Consider the following 17,500-nt stretch of genomic DNA (forward strand, 5'->3'; position numbering starts at 1 on the left):
TAATTGCACATGTGTTAATATGTATGCTTACACAGTATTAAAAGACACTCAACAAGTACACAGTATTAAAAGACAGTCAACAATTAACGTCATTAACCTTCGTTCCCGCGTTTGACTTGTGCTGTAAATCTCTTCCTCGTTTTCAGTTCACGTGATTACGTAGGAGGCGTAATACGTGATGACGCGATACGTGACTCCGCCTCCTCCATTAGAGTATATGGACAAAAAACAGGTTCCAGTTATGACCATTACATGTAGAATTTCGAAATGAAACCTGCCTAACTTTTGTAAGTAGGCTGTAAGGAATGAGCCTGCCAAATTTCAGCCTTCTACCTACACGGGAAGTTGGAGAATTAGTGATGAATGAGTCAGTCAAACAGGTTCCAGTTATGACCATTACGCGTAGAATTTCGAAATAAAACCTGCCTAACTTTTGTAAGTAAGCTGTAAGGAATGAGCCTGCCAAATTTCAGACTTCTACCTACACGGGAAGTTGGAGAATTAGTGATGAGTGAGTGAGTCAGTCAGTCAGTCAGTGAGTCAGTGAGGGCTTTGCCTTTTATTAGTACAGATATGTAGATATGTGTATATATGTAGATATGTAAATACAGTACATATGTAGATATGTAAATATATATGTATATATGTGTCTGTGTGTGTATATATATATATATATATATATATATATATATATATATATATATATGTGTGTATGTATTTATGTATGTGTGTGTATATATATATATATATATATATATATATATATATATATATATATATATATATGTAGATATGTGTATATGTAGATATGTATATATGTATATGTATATTTATGTTTATGTGTGTGTATATTATATATATATAAGACAGCAACACTCATAACAATAACAACACAATTACATTGACAATCATGTTACGTTATTTTTAAAATGTTTCCTTTTCTTTTTCATAACCTCTTTAACACACTACTTCTCCGCTGCGAAGCGCGGGTATTTTGCTAGTCTATAATAATATCCAAATACATGCATCATTCGTGATAGTTCTGTATTTGATCTGTTTAACGTAAATGTCATGCAAAATGCAACCTTTTCCCTACATATTCAGGAACTGATTTTTCTGACATAAAAATACAACATTTTGAGGAAGTGATCCATTGGATAAGAAATCTGCAAAGGGCCTGAGTAGTCTGACCCTTCTCCAAAAAGCAGAACTTTCTGAAAGATTCAACCCATGTTGCAGAAATTTCGTCAAAATCTCAGAATCAGTTGCAAGATTCTCCTCTGTACTTTCTCTCTGTTTGCTGTGCTTTTCCATTGTTATTTTTTGTTTTGTTTTGGTGTTTTTGTAATTTGTTTAACCTGTCTATAAACATTAAACTATTAAAATTGAGTAAATTTCTTCTCTGCCTTATTACCATCCTTCTGAGGTCAGCTGCTTCCATTAATGCGTATTTCCAGCAGTTGTTTAATTACTTGAAAGCTGACCAACGTCACTTGCATAACTTAGTTTCCAAATTGTTAGAATATCAACAATTCTTGAACTGCTGCTATTATTTGGGTACTTCATAATACCACTGCTCAACAATGAATGCATTTATTAGCAAGGGCAAGAGCAGGTCCTTTCATTCTTAAAGATAACATGAACATCCATCCATCCATTTTCCAACCCGCTGAATCCAAACACAGGGTCACGGGAGCCAATCCCAGCCAACACAGGGCACGAACCAATCCTGGGCAGGGTGCCAACCCACCACAGGACACACACAAACACACCCTCATACCAGGGGCAATTTAGAATCGCCAATCCACCTAACCTGCATGTCTTTGGACTGTGGGATGAAACCCACACAGACACAGGGAGAACATGCAAACTCCACACAAGGAGGACCCGGGAAGCGAACCCAGGTCCCCAGGTCTCCCAACTGCGAGGCAGCAGCGCTACCCACTGCGCCACCATGCCGCCACTAAATGAACAGCCTCACACTAAATTTCCCTAAAATACATGAGATAGTTTTTACAGTAAAAGGTCATATAAATTTGCTTTTAACTCATCCAGTTTATTCTAATCACGATAGATAGTAATGGTAATTTAAATTCCATATTTCTTTATCTTATACACTATCCAAAATTTGTTTCTTACTTGCATGGTTACGAAGTTTTAAAGAACCTTAGTTTCTACTAATTGCACTGATAGCTGAGCTTCTCTGTTATACAGTACATACAGTATATAGCACCTTTTATGGTAAATTTCATAAGAAATAAAAATCAGAGTAAGAACTGTTTTAAACATTATTCAGCATATTTATAGACAGGTTAAACTAATTACAAAAACACCAAAACACAGCAAACAGACAGAAAGTACTGAGGCGAAGTGAGGAGAAACTTGTACTCATTCTGAGATTTTCTTGGTTTTAATTCCCATACATTTTGAGGAAATTTCTGCAACATGGGTTGAGTCTTTCAGAAAGTTCTGCTTTTTGGACAAGGATCAGACTACTCAGGCCCTTCACAGATTTCTTAGCCAATGGATCACTTCCTCAAAATGTTGTATTTCTATGTCAGAAAAATCAGTTCCTGAATCTGTGGGAAAAAGGTTGCATTCTGCATGACATTTACATTAAACAGATCAAATATAGAACTATCACAAATTATGAATGTATTTGGATATTATTACAGATACAGTTTTAATATACTGTACATTGGCTTTTGTAAAGTATTTGGATATGAAAAATGTGTATACTTTGTTTATACTAAACCTTGACATGGAATGCCTTATGTTTCTAAATGACCATTTCTATGGTGTCACCCAATTCCATCCCTCCTAATAGCACTCTTTGAGCAAATGGCATTATGCTCAAAGTGGTGTACAAAAAAGCCATTTACTTTATTCCCCTAGTTGTGTGAAAAATAATATTTTTTGCAATACAGTAGTTTAGAAAGCCTGTGCATAACAGTAGCCATTTACCAGTAAATTAATATGGAAACATAAGAATAAAATAATCAGATTCACTTGTGTTTCAGTCACTAGAAAATGATATTTTGAAGGCAAGGGCATAATACAAATACACATACATACTGTTTACATTCTTAAACCTGCGCATTCCAGTTCATTCCAACTCTCTTCACAGCACTGAGTGCAAGGGGAGAAACATTAATTACAGAGCATACACACAAACTCACACTCACTCACACTGGAGCCAGTTTAGTGTCACTAATTAACTCAACTTACACATCAATGGGAATGTGCTAGGGAAGAAGCATATGTGGAAGAAAAACCATGCAGAGATAATGTATAAAATTCATACAGACAACACACACGCACAGGATTCAAACTCATGATGAGGCACTGCCTCATCTTGAGACCCCATGAAACAAATATCTGTCCATTTTTTAATTTAGCAAACCACCCTAATCCGCTTTAAAAAAATCTTAGCTTTAGGCAGTGTCATGCATGCTTGTGGACCACCCAGAAGGCTCAGGTAAATCAAGTAATACCACCTCCAGGCAGGAGGGGGTGCTGCTGCTCACGCTGCCTCTTTTTCCCCATACAGCATGGAGACAATGCCTAGCCCCAAACCTGCCTATGTTCTAAGCCACAGTATAATCAAGAGAGATGAGACAAGAATGGCATGTTTTGACCCGTGACAGTGAATGAAAGTATGCTCTCTGAAGTCAAAACTGTTAAATAGTGCGAGGAGCACAAATCTTTATTTTGATTCCTATTGGACTATTTTTCTATTTTCTACCAATTAAATGGGGTTATAGCCAGTTTGGCACACCAAACATTTGCACTTGTGTCTGTTCTTTTATTCGACATTTGTGAAGATTGATGCAGTTGTGAGACTTTGCCTGGGGAATGATGGAAGACCAGGCAAGACCTTGGGACCGATGAGGTACTGCAGCTACAATTTCAAGTAGTGGAACGGAGAGCAGAGCACCATCCTACTTCCCCCCAATTTGAGAACTTGGAGGAGCAGATATGCAGCAAACAACTGCAACAGGTCAAAACTGACAACAACAGGACCCCCAAGCAGGGAGCAAGGTGAGAGAAGCAGTCACTGACCATGCTGAGGTGCTATGAGTGTGGGGAGCTGGGACACATTGTATCCAACTGCCTGTTCCTGAGAGACCCCATGGACTGTGGATGAGCCCTAACTAAGAGGTACTGTAAAGTGGCCACATCTAACCTTCTTGCCTTTTGTTTTTCAGGCAGCGCACAGGTAAAGAGACACTCACTGGCCGTCCTGTATAACTTGGGGAGCAACATTTCCATTGTTGCTTGCTGCTACATTCAATCCAAATAATACTATAAGAAAAATGCCAGTCTTACCTGCATATCCTAGGTGATACGGTGGTATTCAATGGCCGTTTCTCGGGTGAGCTCTCTGGGGCTCACCCACAACCTCTTGGTCGTGGTCCTACCCCAGTCACCATATACAGTTATCCTGGGCAGGGATTGGACACAAAGTAAAAGTGAAATGGATCAGCTGCTACCTGACCTCACAGTACAACAGGGCCTAGCTGTGGATGATGAGCTGTGGATCATTTTCAACCTCAGTGGTCTCATAGCATGTTGGAGAGCAGGTGAGAACTTCACAACCCCATGCACCAACACAGATTTCCATGGTCAGAATGAGCCGACATCAGAGATGCCTGTCTCTCCTGCTCAAGTGGAGCAGCTGGAGCTGCTGGATGCTATCCAGACTGGCTTTTATAGTTGAAAATTCTTCACTCATAGCCTTCTTTGGAAGGGAGCAGTGGAATGATGATTCCTTTTCAGGTTTGCACTATATATACTATGACGGTGGTTAGCAGTCAACTGACTATGAAACCTGCACCCAATGCAGCATACTTTGAGATTGAAAAAGACCTGTTATACCGAGTGGTGGGGCATCAAGGTGCCAGCTCCTCATCCTCTGACCTTTCAAAAGGGAGGTTTGTGAGTTGGTCCATGCTTATTTCTTAGAAGGTCACTTAGGGTTCCCAAAGTCCCTCCAGTGCATCAAAGTACACTTCTGTTTGGACTGGTATTAACAAGGAGGTGCACAGGTTTTGAGCTCCATGTCCTTACTGTCAGCTAAAACCAAATTCCCCATCAGAGGTGAGCACCCCTTATCCCCTTAGCACTAACTGACATTTGTTTGAGTGGATTTAAATAGACATAGTCAGTCCACCCAAGGGGACATAAATACATATTAGTTATTGTTTCACCCCCAAATAGATGGACTTGTGAAGTGATTTCATCAGACCCTAAAATAGATACTGTGGGAGGTATTGCACGAGGATGAGAGAGACTGGAACCTTTAGTCCTGTTTGCCTATCGTGAGTATCTACAGGCTTCCATGGGGTTTTTACTTTTTGAATTTTTATAAGGGCAGCATCCCAGCAGACTGTTGGACCTCATGAGACAGAGCTGGGAGGAAGAACAGGCATCTCTGATGAATGTTCTGGAGTATAACCTAAGGGAGAGGTTTGCCAAAATCTGGCCCTTGCTTAGAGAGCATTTAGAAAAAGCCCAGCATTCACAGAGCTTCCTTTACATCTGTGCCACGATGTTCAATCGAGGGGCCTCATGCATAACGCTGTGTGTAGAATTCACACTAAAACATGCCTTTGGAATGGAAATGTGCATATGCACAAAAAAAATTCTCATGCACAAAACTGTGAGTAAGCCAACTTCCACTCACTTCACCTACATAAATCCTGGTCAGTGTGAAAAGTAATGCACGCACATGTGCCTGCTGGCCCACTCTGACCCCTCCCATAATTTTGCATATATTTATATGCAAATCAATATAAATATCACCTTCCCCATTCAGTGTTTGGTTAAAAACAATTGCAAAAGTACTTGAAAAAACAGAATTTCAGAGAATGCGAAGTGGAGGCAAGGAAAAACCTTACTATTTGTTGACTTAAGCAATGGTATAAACAACAAAAGGAAGTTGATCAAGTGATACAGAGTGGCAGAGAAACTTGGAAGTTCAAGTTCAGAAAGTTACACAGTTCACAAAATAAAAAAGAAGTGGTCAGATATTAGAGTCAACGTGAAAACGTGAGTCGTAGTCCACCATACATTGTCATACAGAAGCTTATTATGGTACAGAGAATAGAAAAATAAATAATGACACAGATGAAAAAAAAAGGTTGATATGTCCACTTTATTCTTGCAGTTTATTTTGTCATTAAAGTAGAACGTTGTAAAACTTAGTTTTAAAATCAAAGTTAAATTTAATAGAGTTTCTCAGATCCCTATCGTAACTAAAGTAGCATGTTAAATGCTGCATATTGTATTTATTCTTCTATGTGCTCTATGTGTTTGAATCACTACATGCTTCTTAAACAGTCTTTTTCTTACGCTGACAGGACACAGAATATATTACATTCATGATATTACTTTCTCTCTGAACAATTTAAATACTAAGATTTATACTTGATATAATTTTCATAATGATAGAAATTAAAACGTGTATTAAACACTAGCCATGTGCGCCCAATTACGTTGCGCGTGTTAAAGTTGTCTGTGGGCCCTTTGTCGCACAGCATTATGATTTTTTTATAAGGGAAACAAAATTACAAAAGAAAACCCCTGGACATTGATTTGATAGGAATGGCCTACTAGGAATCACTGTCCGAATAGTAATTATGTGATGGTGTAGGAGCATTTCTGCTTCTCTCCATTCACAGTCCGTCTCGTTTTCATGACACTGTCATTTCCTCTCTCGATCCCTTCTCAACCTTTCTCCAATCTCGCAGGTTGCTTTGTGGCAATCCAAAGAGTAAGGCAATATACACGGAGCAATGGTTATAAAAGGGGACACATAGGTATCCAGGCTCTTTAAAGCATAAATAGGGATCACTTCACTGACATGTGAGCAAGCCACGGTACAACTGTGAGACGCACAGCACTCGCCGGCTACAACATAACAATAATAATTTCCGGAACGTGCTGTTACGTTGTCATTCATTTTACCCACTGTCTTTCTTTCATTCATATGTTACTAGGCACATACCTTTTATCTTCGGCAATCTCATTCTCTAACCAGGCCTCAGGAGCTAACCAGCGTAACACTGTCCACCACCCTTTTCGTTATTCCGGCACATTGTTGACATCCGTGAGTAACAACAACGTACTAAACTGGAAGGTGGTCTACGCATGCGTGGAATTCGCGGGCAAACAAAGATCAAGATCCAAATGAAGATTATATATAAAGATTAGTTAATTTAAAGCACAACAATTTGTTTAGTTTGAATGTCTGTGTTTTGAGGTGTGACTGGAGTACTACAGTCTTCAGTAGTATAAGCCTGGAGGAGATTCTTAATGCAATGCCTATGTTTTAGCTGTCTCTCTACTGGCATCTAGTGCTTCTTCTTCTAATTCATTCGCGAACAAACAAAGATCAAGATCCAAATGAAGATTATATATAGAGATGGGGACGCAATGGCACAGTGGTAGCAATGAGTTGGCACCCCATCAAGAGATAGTTCCTGCCTCCCACAAGATGCTTGTTGGGACGTGTGCAATCCTCGATGAAATAATGTAATGCAGCAGTAAAGTTCTTCCTTTTCTTACTCCACGTAACCAATCACCACACAATAAGCTCTTTAATAAATGTCAAACCATCTGTAAGCTTAGAACTCTGATTCTTCAGAACTTTTAAGGAACACTGAAATATCTTCGTAATACATGTTTAATTATTCCATCCAGTCCCAGCAAGCATACAGCACGAGGCTGAGCCACCATGTCCACACTTTTAGTTATTAACAGTATACATTATTTAAATGAAGTTAAAAATGTATCTGTTTAATTTAATATACATACTGTACTTTAATTCATTTCATCTTAAAAAGGATATCAAGAGCTCCAAGAAAATAGCTCTTGGAATCTAAATCAACTTAGAAGCCAGTCGTCGTCATTTGTAATTGCGCACTCTCTTCTATTGAATTGAATTGATTTCCTTTATTGCTATTGTATGGTACAATGAGATTCAATATGCATATTCTACATAAATGTATTTTCCTATAAAATGATAAAATAACAATAATAATAATAATACAATAAAAAATGAAAAATATACAATATGAAAGCATAAGTACAATGTACATGTACATATAGTGCAGAAAGTGCAAATGGTTCATAAAGTGGCTCAGGTTGTGCAATATTACAACTGTAGTGCATGTTTACAGTGAGGTAATTGTACTTATAAATACAAACAGTTCTACTGGGAGCACCTGATGGACTGATTGAGTGTTTATAGCTCTTGGGATGAAACTGTTTCTGAACCTTGAGGTTCATGCAGGAAAGGCTCTGAAGTGTTTGCAGAATGGGAGAAGTTCAAATAGATGGTGCACATGGCTAAGGCAGCATGTGCTATAAATATTCTCCAGGGTAGATGCTGTATCCCGATAATCCTCTGTGCTCTCGACACAGTCTGCCATAGAGCTTTACGATGTAGAACTTTCCAATCAGTTGCTGTATAGCTGTGATTCCACACTCAGATATAGTGGATTGAAATACTCTGAGTGGTGCACTGAGAGTAACAACACTAAAGCAGCTATGGTATTTGGAATAGTTTGGCCATTTTGTGCACCATTATATGTTACATTATATTGTTACAGGTTGATTACAATCAATGCCTTAAATTTATAAACAATATGCAGTTAATTTCAGTGTATTGGATAAAGCCGAGTCAGGGATGTGAATCTAAAAGATAAAGAGAAACCACACAGGGACAGTAGCACCGCTGGGTTCCGTCATTTTGCAAAACAACCTTGAAGTGAACGTGTAAATAGCTGTACACAACATTTTTGTGCACATGCACCATTTATATATGAGGCCCCAAGCGATTGATTCATGGTGTTGGTCCCAATTTCCCACTCCAACCTCCTTGCCCGCTGGCAAGGCCTGTTCAAGGTGAAGGAAAGGAGGGGACTAGTGGACTACCGGAATCCATGGAAGTGCATTTACCATATGAACCTCCTGAAACCATGAAAGGATTGCGTTGAGGATGCAGAGCCATCCCTACCTCGTCACTTTTTGGGGCATCATTGAACTCAGTTTTGACCCTGAGCCCCAGGCAGTGTTGGGGAATGGGACACAGCCGTTGCAGTGGTTAAGTAATTAGTCAATGCAAACACTGGACTATCGTCCGTCGTGTCTCATGACATCATCACAGAGTATGGACTAGTCCTTACAGGTGGCGCAGTGGTAGTGCTGCTGCTTTGCAGTAAGGAAACTGTGGAAGATTGTGGGTTCGCTTCCCGGTTCCTCCCTGTGTGGATAGCGCTTTGAGTACTGAGAAAAGCGCTATATAAATGTAATGAATTATTATTATTAAGAGACTACCTGTACCACCTCCTCAAGTTGAAAAGGGTTGAAGTGGAGCTTGAGGTCAAGATGATGCTGGACTTAATGTTTACTAGGAGAGTCACAGCCCCTAGTCCAGCCTGCTTGTACTCTTACCCAAGCCAAATGGGAGTTGCCGCTGACTTCTACCAGCTGAAACAGGTCTCCTGCTTTGACACCAACCCTGTAGCAAGAGTTCTTGGGGAGCACCAGGTATCTCTCCGCCCATTAAACGGCAAAAGAATATTATCAGATCTCACTGTCAAAGTTGGTGGAGGAAAAGACTACATTTAGCACCCTTAGCTGACCTTGTCAGTAACACATCCTGCCTTTTGGGCTGCACATGAGCTTCAGCAACCTTCCACCATGTGTTGGTCAAACTGTTATGGCCCCATAATGCCTGTTGTGCAACCTACACTGCATATATAGTCATCTACTCCAGCACCTGGGAGGAGCCATGTTTTCACTATTCTTCATGCTATCCAGGATGCGGTTATAAAAATTAACCCAGAAAAATGTTACTCTGGCCTTAAAGAGGCCAAATACTTAGGACAAGGTAAGGTAAAACCACAGTGCTTGAAGGCTGCAGCCATTTGAGACTGTACCCAACCACAAACCAAAACGCAGGTACAAAGATCACACACCCCTGCAGTAGCTGGTGCTGTACAAGGAGTCAAACCCATGGGTCACCCATTGGTTCCTGGAGCTCCACCCCTACAAGTTTGTGGTCCACCATTGAAAAGATGTTCTCCACGCTAACGCAGACACCCTATCATGATTCTGTGGCCTCTCAGACATGCTGGCAGGGCTTTGTCATGCATGCATGCTTGGGGACAACCTGGAAAACTTAGGTAAGCCAAGTAATACCACCTCTAGGCAGGTCGGGGGGGGGAGGGGGGGTTGTGTTGTGGCTAACAATGTCTCTTGATCCTTTCACAGCATGGAAATGTTGTCTAATCCCTCCAGGCATGCTAAGTCCCACCCCTTTCAGGCATAAGTCAATATAACTGGGAAGAGTAGGTGAGAATAGTGTCTTTCAGCCTGAAACAGTGAATGTGACATGGCTCTCTGAAGGCAAAATTATTAAACAAGTGCAGTGAGCACAAATCTTTATTTTGTTTCTGTGTCATGTTCAACTGTTTTTCTGCCAAGTAAACACAGTTGTAACTTGCTTGCCACCCCAAATATCTGCACCGGTGTCTGTTGGCACTGTGGGGCGTCTACACATCTCTCAGGCAGCTACTCTGGGCAGTTTTGAGTTACCAATTAATCTAACCTACCTGTAAGGACAGCAGTTATGCCAGTGTGCTACCCAAGAGCTTAATACAAGAGATACATATTTTAAAAAGACAGTAATGGTATAGTTTATAAAACTAAAGGAATTCATGTGATCTTCAAATAGTTAATATAACAGCTCTCAGATTGTACATGCAGTGATTGTATTAGTTCATAAAAGGTATTTGATCATCAAAGTAAATCTCTGGCAAATTCTTTGTTTGAAATATTCTATTGTGTGCAGCTCTGCCTTTATAAATGAGACAATGACATCTTTGGAACATGAACATCTTTGTCATTTCCCCCCACGAATTACTGTATAAAATCAAACTATTCTTTAATAAGAAAGTAAGTCAATTAGTCAGACTACTGAACTATTAGTTATTTTATTTTCGAAACACTCTTGGAGCCGTAATTCCAAATTCACTTCAAAAATTGTTTCTCATATGATTAATATGAAATAGGTCAAGGCAATAATCACATTTGCTGTAAAGTAGGCTAAAGAACCATTTTCCATGTAAAATTTATTACTTTAACCTTAAGGAGATGCATTCGATTCCCAAGTTTCACATTCCATCACGTAATATCTTTGATATAGTCTGTCAAGAGAAATCAGGCTAGAATATAATTAAATACAGGCTGTAAAAATTATATGTAATTTTTTTTTTTGTTTTGTTTTCTGAGCTTAAGTGCTTGTCATTTTAGAAAAAGCAAAAGCCACTGTGATGTATTTCAATTGCAATCACTAAATGGTTTGTCTGTTTCATTTTATTAATTTATTTTGGCAACATTTGAAATGTTTATTCTTCTGACAGAATTATTTATATACGCAGACTGTTACATTTGCACTTTCCACACTTAATTTTGCTTAAAGGTTACATTTCTCTGCAGAACAGCTAATTTTGTCACGTTAAAGATAAAACATATTGTAAAGGTCGGCAGACTGGCAGTGATGATGCAGCAGAAGTTGCGTTGCCATTCTCATGGAATTATGAGATTAGTGGACTCTTCAGGAGACACCAAGGTATAAGAACAGTGTAATAACAACAACAACGGACAAGAAGTCTGAATTAGCGTAACCTCCCTATTTCAGGGTGTTCATAAAAATGATTTACTTCATGAGGTATAAGTTCATAATAAACAAGAATAGGTCTGTCAAATATTTGAAATATTAAAATGTGTGCTTCAATTTAAACATTTAAAGTCCAATTCTTGCTTGTAATAGAAATGTGTCATTTTTCACCCTCTCATAGAAGTCCATGGATAAAAAAATAATGTCATATTCGTAATCACTGACCCTGCAGTAGTCTAAAATAATACCCCACATACTTATGTTTGAAATTTGGCAATTTTAACCTTCTGGGAGTGACTCTTAGATGGCTTGGACCACCAGTAAAGAATCAAATATCAAAAAATATTATCAAATTTATGATCAGCAGCCTTAAAATAGCATAAAATGACACTCCACTTGCCTATATTTCTGATCCTTATGTTTTGAAGTTTTGTAAGAAGCAGTAACTTTGACCCCTCATATCCCAATCAGGGTGAATCCCCGGGGTCAGTTGATGTTACATGCACAACTTTAGGTCTTACTGATCATTTTTGCTGAAGACACATATTTATATCATTAAGGTGTCATTTCCTACACAAAATATGATAAAAAAATGGATTAAATTTTTTTTTTCTGGTCTAGAGAGCCAAAACAACAGGGAACACTAAAAAGCTTAATGCCTTGTATTATTAGACATTAAGCCACATCAAATGGTATAAAATATGTTGAGGTTTTGTCACATCGGTGAGTCAGGAGGTTATTATTAATATACAATATCAGACAACAGATATGAAAAACACACATCAGCCAGTTGAACTCAATCAAATATTAGTACCAGCAGCTATAGAGTAGCCTTATGACTTGTCAGGAAGAACTGCTCCTCAGTTTAGTGCTGCAAGTGCCACTGGGCCATAATGGAGCCCAACGGTTGTGGTCTTTAATAATACTGTCTGCCTTTCGAAGGCAGTGTCTGGTCTGTGTCCTGCACAGTAGGAGCCTGTGTATCAATAACATTCTGTGGCAGCTTTGTCACACTCTGTAGTGTTTCATGACCATAAACTAATCAAATGTCCTACAAGAATGTTATTCAGGCAATGAGGGTAGACTCCATTGTGCACCTAAGGAAGATGGCGAGCATACAGTATAGATGGTGACATTTGTGCTTTCCTCAGATGTCTAAAAAAGAAAAGACACTGTTGATTCCTTTTTGATGATACCCATATTGTGTTGTGCCAATTGATGGTGACTCCAGGAAATTTAAAACACAGCACGCCAGTTGATATAGATGAGAGTCTGATGTTCTTCCTGGTTCATTACATCTATGACCTTTTCTTTGTTTTTACATGACATTAAGGGTGAGACTCTTGTTCTGGGAGCATCATGTCAGCAGCTAGATCTCTTCTCTGTAAGCTGTCTCATCTATGATGGTGAAAAGAGGTAAGAAATGTTAAGAATTATGTGAAGCTTCTGTGCTGTTTTATTTTTTTTTATTTGTCATTTTGATGGGCTCACTCAGTGATGTAATTGCTGGCACCATTTTGTGCATCTGCGTCTCACAATGCCTTGCATGGCTGTATAATCGGCAAAGATGCACACTGCCAACGTTAAATTTACATATTAAATGTGAATATGCATCAACACTTTACATACACATAAAAAGGTTATTTGGACACCATAAAAATTACTTTTGCTCAGTGGGCTGGGTGGTCTTTTGGCCTTGGAACCCCTGCAGATTTTGTTTTTTCTCCAGCCTAACTGGAGTTTTTTTGTGTTTTTTCCAGTCATCTGACCTTACCTTTGTTGGTTTTGTTAGTTATTCTTTAATATTATTGCCTAATCGTAATTGTTTTTCTTTTCTTGTAACTTTCTCTTTGTCATCTTGTAAAGCACTTTGAGCTACATTGTTGTTTGAAAATGTGCTGTATAAATAAATGTTGTTGTTGGTGTTGTTAACACTGACAATTTTTGTTGTGCAGATGTACATTTGTGAATGTGAATTTCATCACAATATCTATTTAGAAATTACCACAATTTATTTCATTTAGTTCCTACATGTTGAATTTTGAGGATAACATGCATTTAGAAAGGAGGATAGCCTTCTTGATTAATTTTAATTTATTTCAGGTTTTGTTTTCTGATTTTGAACTTGAGCCCTAGCAACCTAATTACCCAAACTATTCTGTAACATTTCAGTAATTATTTACCTGTCTGATGCTAATCTTTCTGATCATAAAATAGGTCATTACAATATCAAGAATTCATAATTAATTGCAGAATTACGGCATTTGAGGGTTCTTCTAGAGTGCCTCTTTTTCTTGCACGATTTGGTTCAAAAACGTATTAACACATCGTCATCTCATAACAGGCTTGTTTTGAGTTTGGTATTTTTTCGTTCAGCCAATTTATCTCTAGACAGTCCTCAAGAAACTGTGATAAACAGACACACACACACACACCCATCATCGAGATATCAATGTTTTCGTTATCTGGGGACCCTAAAACATCGAGATCCGTCAAAAACCAGAAATAAAAATTTTTGACAAATCTAAAGCTTTTGCTCCCTCCCATAGACGATAGATTATGGTGGGTGAGGGTGCAAAGCAAAAAAGAAATAAAAAAAGCTCTGTGTTGTTTATCAGTCCAAAGGAAAGTGAGCAAGTGATATACGTACAAGGAGTGATGTATAAGATAAGATTTTTAAGGCAATTCATTTTGCTGTCAAATGTTATTGTAAATCCACTGTAAGGAGGTGGCAGTCAATGACTTTGGAATCGTTGTATACCATCCTCTCTAATTGCCCATCATCCAATTGCCATTTTGCACAATAAAACAGAAGGCCAAACTAATGCCATGTTAAATGATAGGTCCTTAAGGAATTTTCCATGCTTTGTAACCTCACTGGGGATGGCACCACATTTGTAAGACCTTATTCTGATACACCCCGTCCACAAACTTTCTGAAGAAAATCACAAGTTCTACTGCTGAACTTTACTTCTCCCTATCTATCCAGCACACATTTTAATCTGTTGTGATGAGGAGATTCCTTGCTAATCGGAAGACGCTGGAGGCAAGACAACTTTGTTTATTATTATTTAGTGGAATCTCAGTAGGATGCACGATTCTTGTTTGTATCTTTATTGTACACAATTTTCCCTTTAAATTGGAGATGTAAAAAAGAAATAAAACAAGTTGACCTATTATTTTTTTTTATTCTAATTTAAAAAAAACAAATGAGTCATACATGGTGGCCCGGGATGTTATAACTATAACTTTTTTGTAACTTTTGGCAGACCAGCTGGGAGTGGGGGAGTCACAGATAAACAAGTTGCAGCAGAAGTGTTCTCGAGAAAATTACATGCCTCATTGACATCGAATGGATGGACCACCTTGGTGCTTGTCTCTCCAGTAGAGATAATTGTCCATATATCAGGTTTAAATTACAGTTTAAATTGTACAGCATCATTGTTCATGCATTACACTCTGATTATAGCTTACATCCATTAAAAAATGAATTCTTGCCTTCCCCAGACCCTCCTTGCATAATTCTGTATTCGTCTGCCTAACACCATTCTCCCAGCACTGTCCCTAGTTAAATAACGTTACAAAACTGAGCAGGGATTAAAAATTGCAGTATATTGATATTTGCTGCTGCTTCACAACTCCACTGGCCCACGGTCAATTCCCAGTATGTTATGTTCCCCCTGTGTTTGTAGCTTTGTTTGGGTATTCCTGTTTATTCCAAAATTCTAAAGATATGCAGTTGAGGCAAGGTGGCAACTTTAAACTGACCTGGCGGCATGTGTGAGTGTGCCCTGTTATGGCCTTTAAAGTATATAGGGTTGGTTCCTGCTATTCACCTAATGTTAGAACATGCAGTACTTTACCTGCACCCTAAAGACAGTTGTGAAAATCAGTGCTTTGCTAATAAATCCCTAGGCAAATTTGAAGAAACAATAACAATGCAAAGTGACAAATTCATTCTAAAATAACTGTAATATTGTCTATACCAATTCATAAATAGGTGTGTGAAATTGATAAGCAGATATGCTGGTCAGCCAGAGGTAAGATGTTAAACTTTTTTTTATTTTGTTGAATACAACTATTGAACAATTCCAAACATGGTTTGTCACAGTCTTTCTGACTTATAAGCCATAAGCTTCAGCTAAGCCTATTAATTGTAATATTTGCCTGAATAACTGATTATCAAAATGGTTATTAGTTGTAGCTCTATGTACCTATCTGTTAGGACAAATTTTAAGATTTTTTCAGGTAAGGAAGATGGAGGTTTAAAGGTGAAAAACATGTAGTTATTAACCAATGTGTCGGAGTGCAGCAACTTGTTGCATGTTAATGAGCACGTGAGTAAGAATTTCAATAATGACCCTATAAACATATATTTAATGCAATTAAAATTGTTCGAAGAAAGTGCATTTTCACGTATAAGCTCAGAGAATTTCAAATACAATGAAGTTAAAGAAAACATAAGAACAGCAGTGTAGTAAATGACCTGAAAAGCACCTTGCAATATGAACACAGAAATCTATGTCTGTCTGATTTGGTTACTTTCATATCTATAAATATGTGTCTTATTTGTTGTATTTCACATCTGTATCTGCTGTTTTAAAGACTAATACATTTGCTACAGCGACAAAAAGTCTATACCCAAATCACATGCTTCACACTTTTTTCTTAAAACATGATTAGCATTAAATTATTAAACATTTGGTTAGATCAGAGCTGATACACTGCAGTATAAATTAAAATTAATAAATAATAATTAACATAAATCTTGCTTTTATGCATGAGGGGTCATCAGATTTGGTCCTGGAGAGTTGCACAGGCTGGAGGATTTTGTTGATTAGGTGCCAAATTCTTGCCAATAACAGAACTTATTTACTGATATTGGTTGTCAGAGCTTTTATTCTGCTATGTCAGGTTAACCTTATAGTGAAGTGTTTCATCCAAATTGATTTGTGGCCTGGAACAGATTAGTAATTCTTAGTCTTTCCCAACTTTCCTCTCCATTTCTTTCCAATTATTTTCTTAATAGAGATACTTCATGTTGAACATACAAGTGTAAATGGGACCAAGTTAGATACACTGCTGCTGGCTCCTTTGCCAGTTGCATATCTTAATTGAAAGCTGGTAAAGAAAACAAGAAGTAATTAAAAGAAGCATATTCTGATGTTTAAGACTTAAAGAAGGAATTAAGGGTTAAGAATCTTTATGACCAAGCTAACCAAAATGAAGCATAAAAATGCTACTTGAGGAGTGATTGCTTCATGAACAACTTAGGCTGGAATATAAACCTGCAGTGACTTCAACCCTCCAGGATCAAACCTGAGAATCCTTGCTGTATGTGATTCATATGTAACATTATGTATTTCTTAGATCATAGTTGATGAAATGGGTCCCACAATAAGTAAACATCTGTTGTCACAGATGACTACTTTGGGCTTCTGCCACACCTGGGAGTGATTCCAGACCTTCCTCACGAGCCACATGGAATACTCCCAGGTGCGGCTTAAACGGAGCCAGTGGCCGCTAATCTGGGACAATGTCGGGATGGAGTGAGACAAAGCATGCAGGAGCAGGTGCAGGAGGAGACAGAGAGAAAGAGAAAGCAAGAAGAAAGAAGGCAAAGACAGTGTGCTGTGTTTGTTTTATTGTGCTGCTGTGGGGAGCAAGGGAGAATCGTTTCCCCACTTAATAAATGTGTGTTGTATGCTGAACTTGTGTCTGTCTGTGTCAGGTTTGGGCAGCTGGTGTGCCCCTTGCAGGCCACACTGTATATATATTAAAACTTTACTAACTCTAGGGAAGACTTTGAGA

This window comes from Erpetoichthys calabaricus, chromosome 4 (assembly GCF_900747795.2).
Source record: "Erpetoichthys calabaricus chromosome 4, fErpCal1.3, whole genome shotgun sequence".
Classification (NCBI taxonomy): domain Eukaryota; kingdom Metazoa; phylum Chordata; class Cladistia; order Polypteriformes; family Polypteridae; genus Erpetoichthys; species Erpetoichthys calabaricus.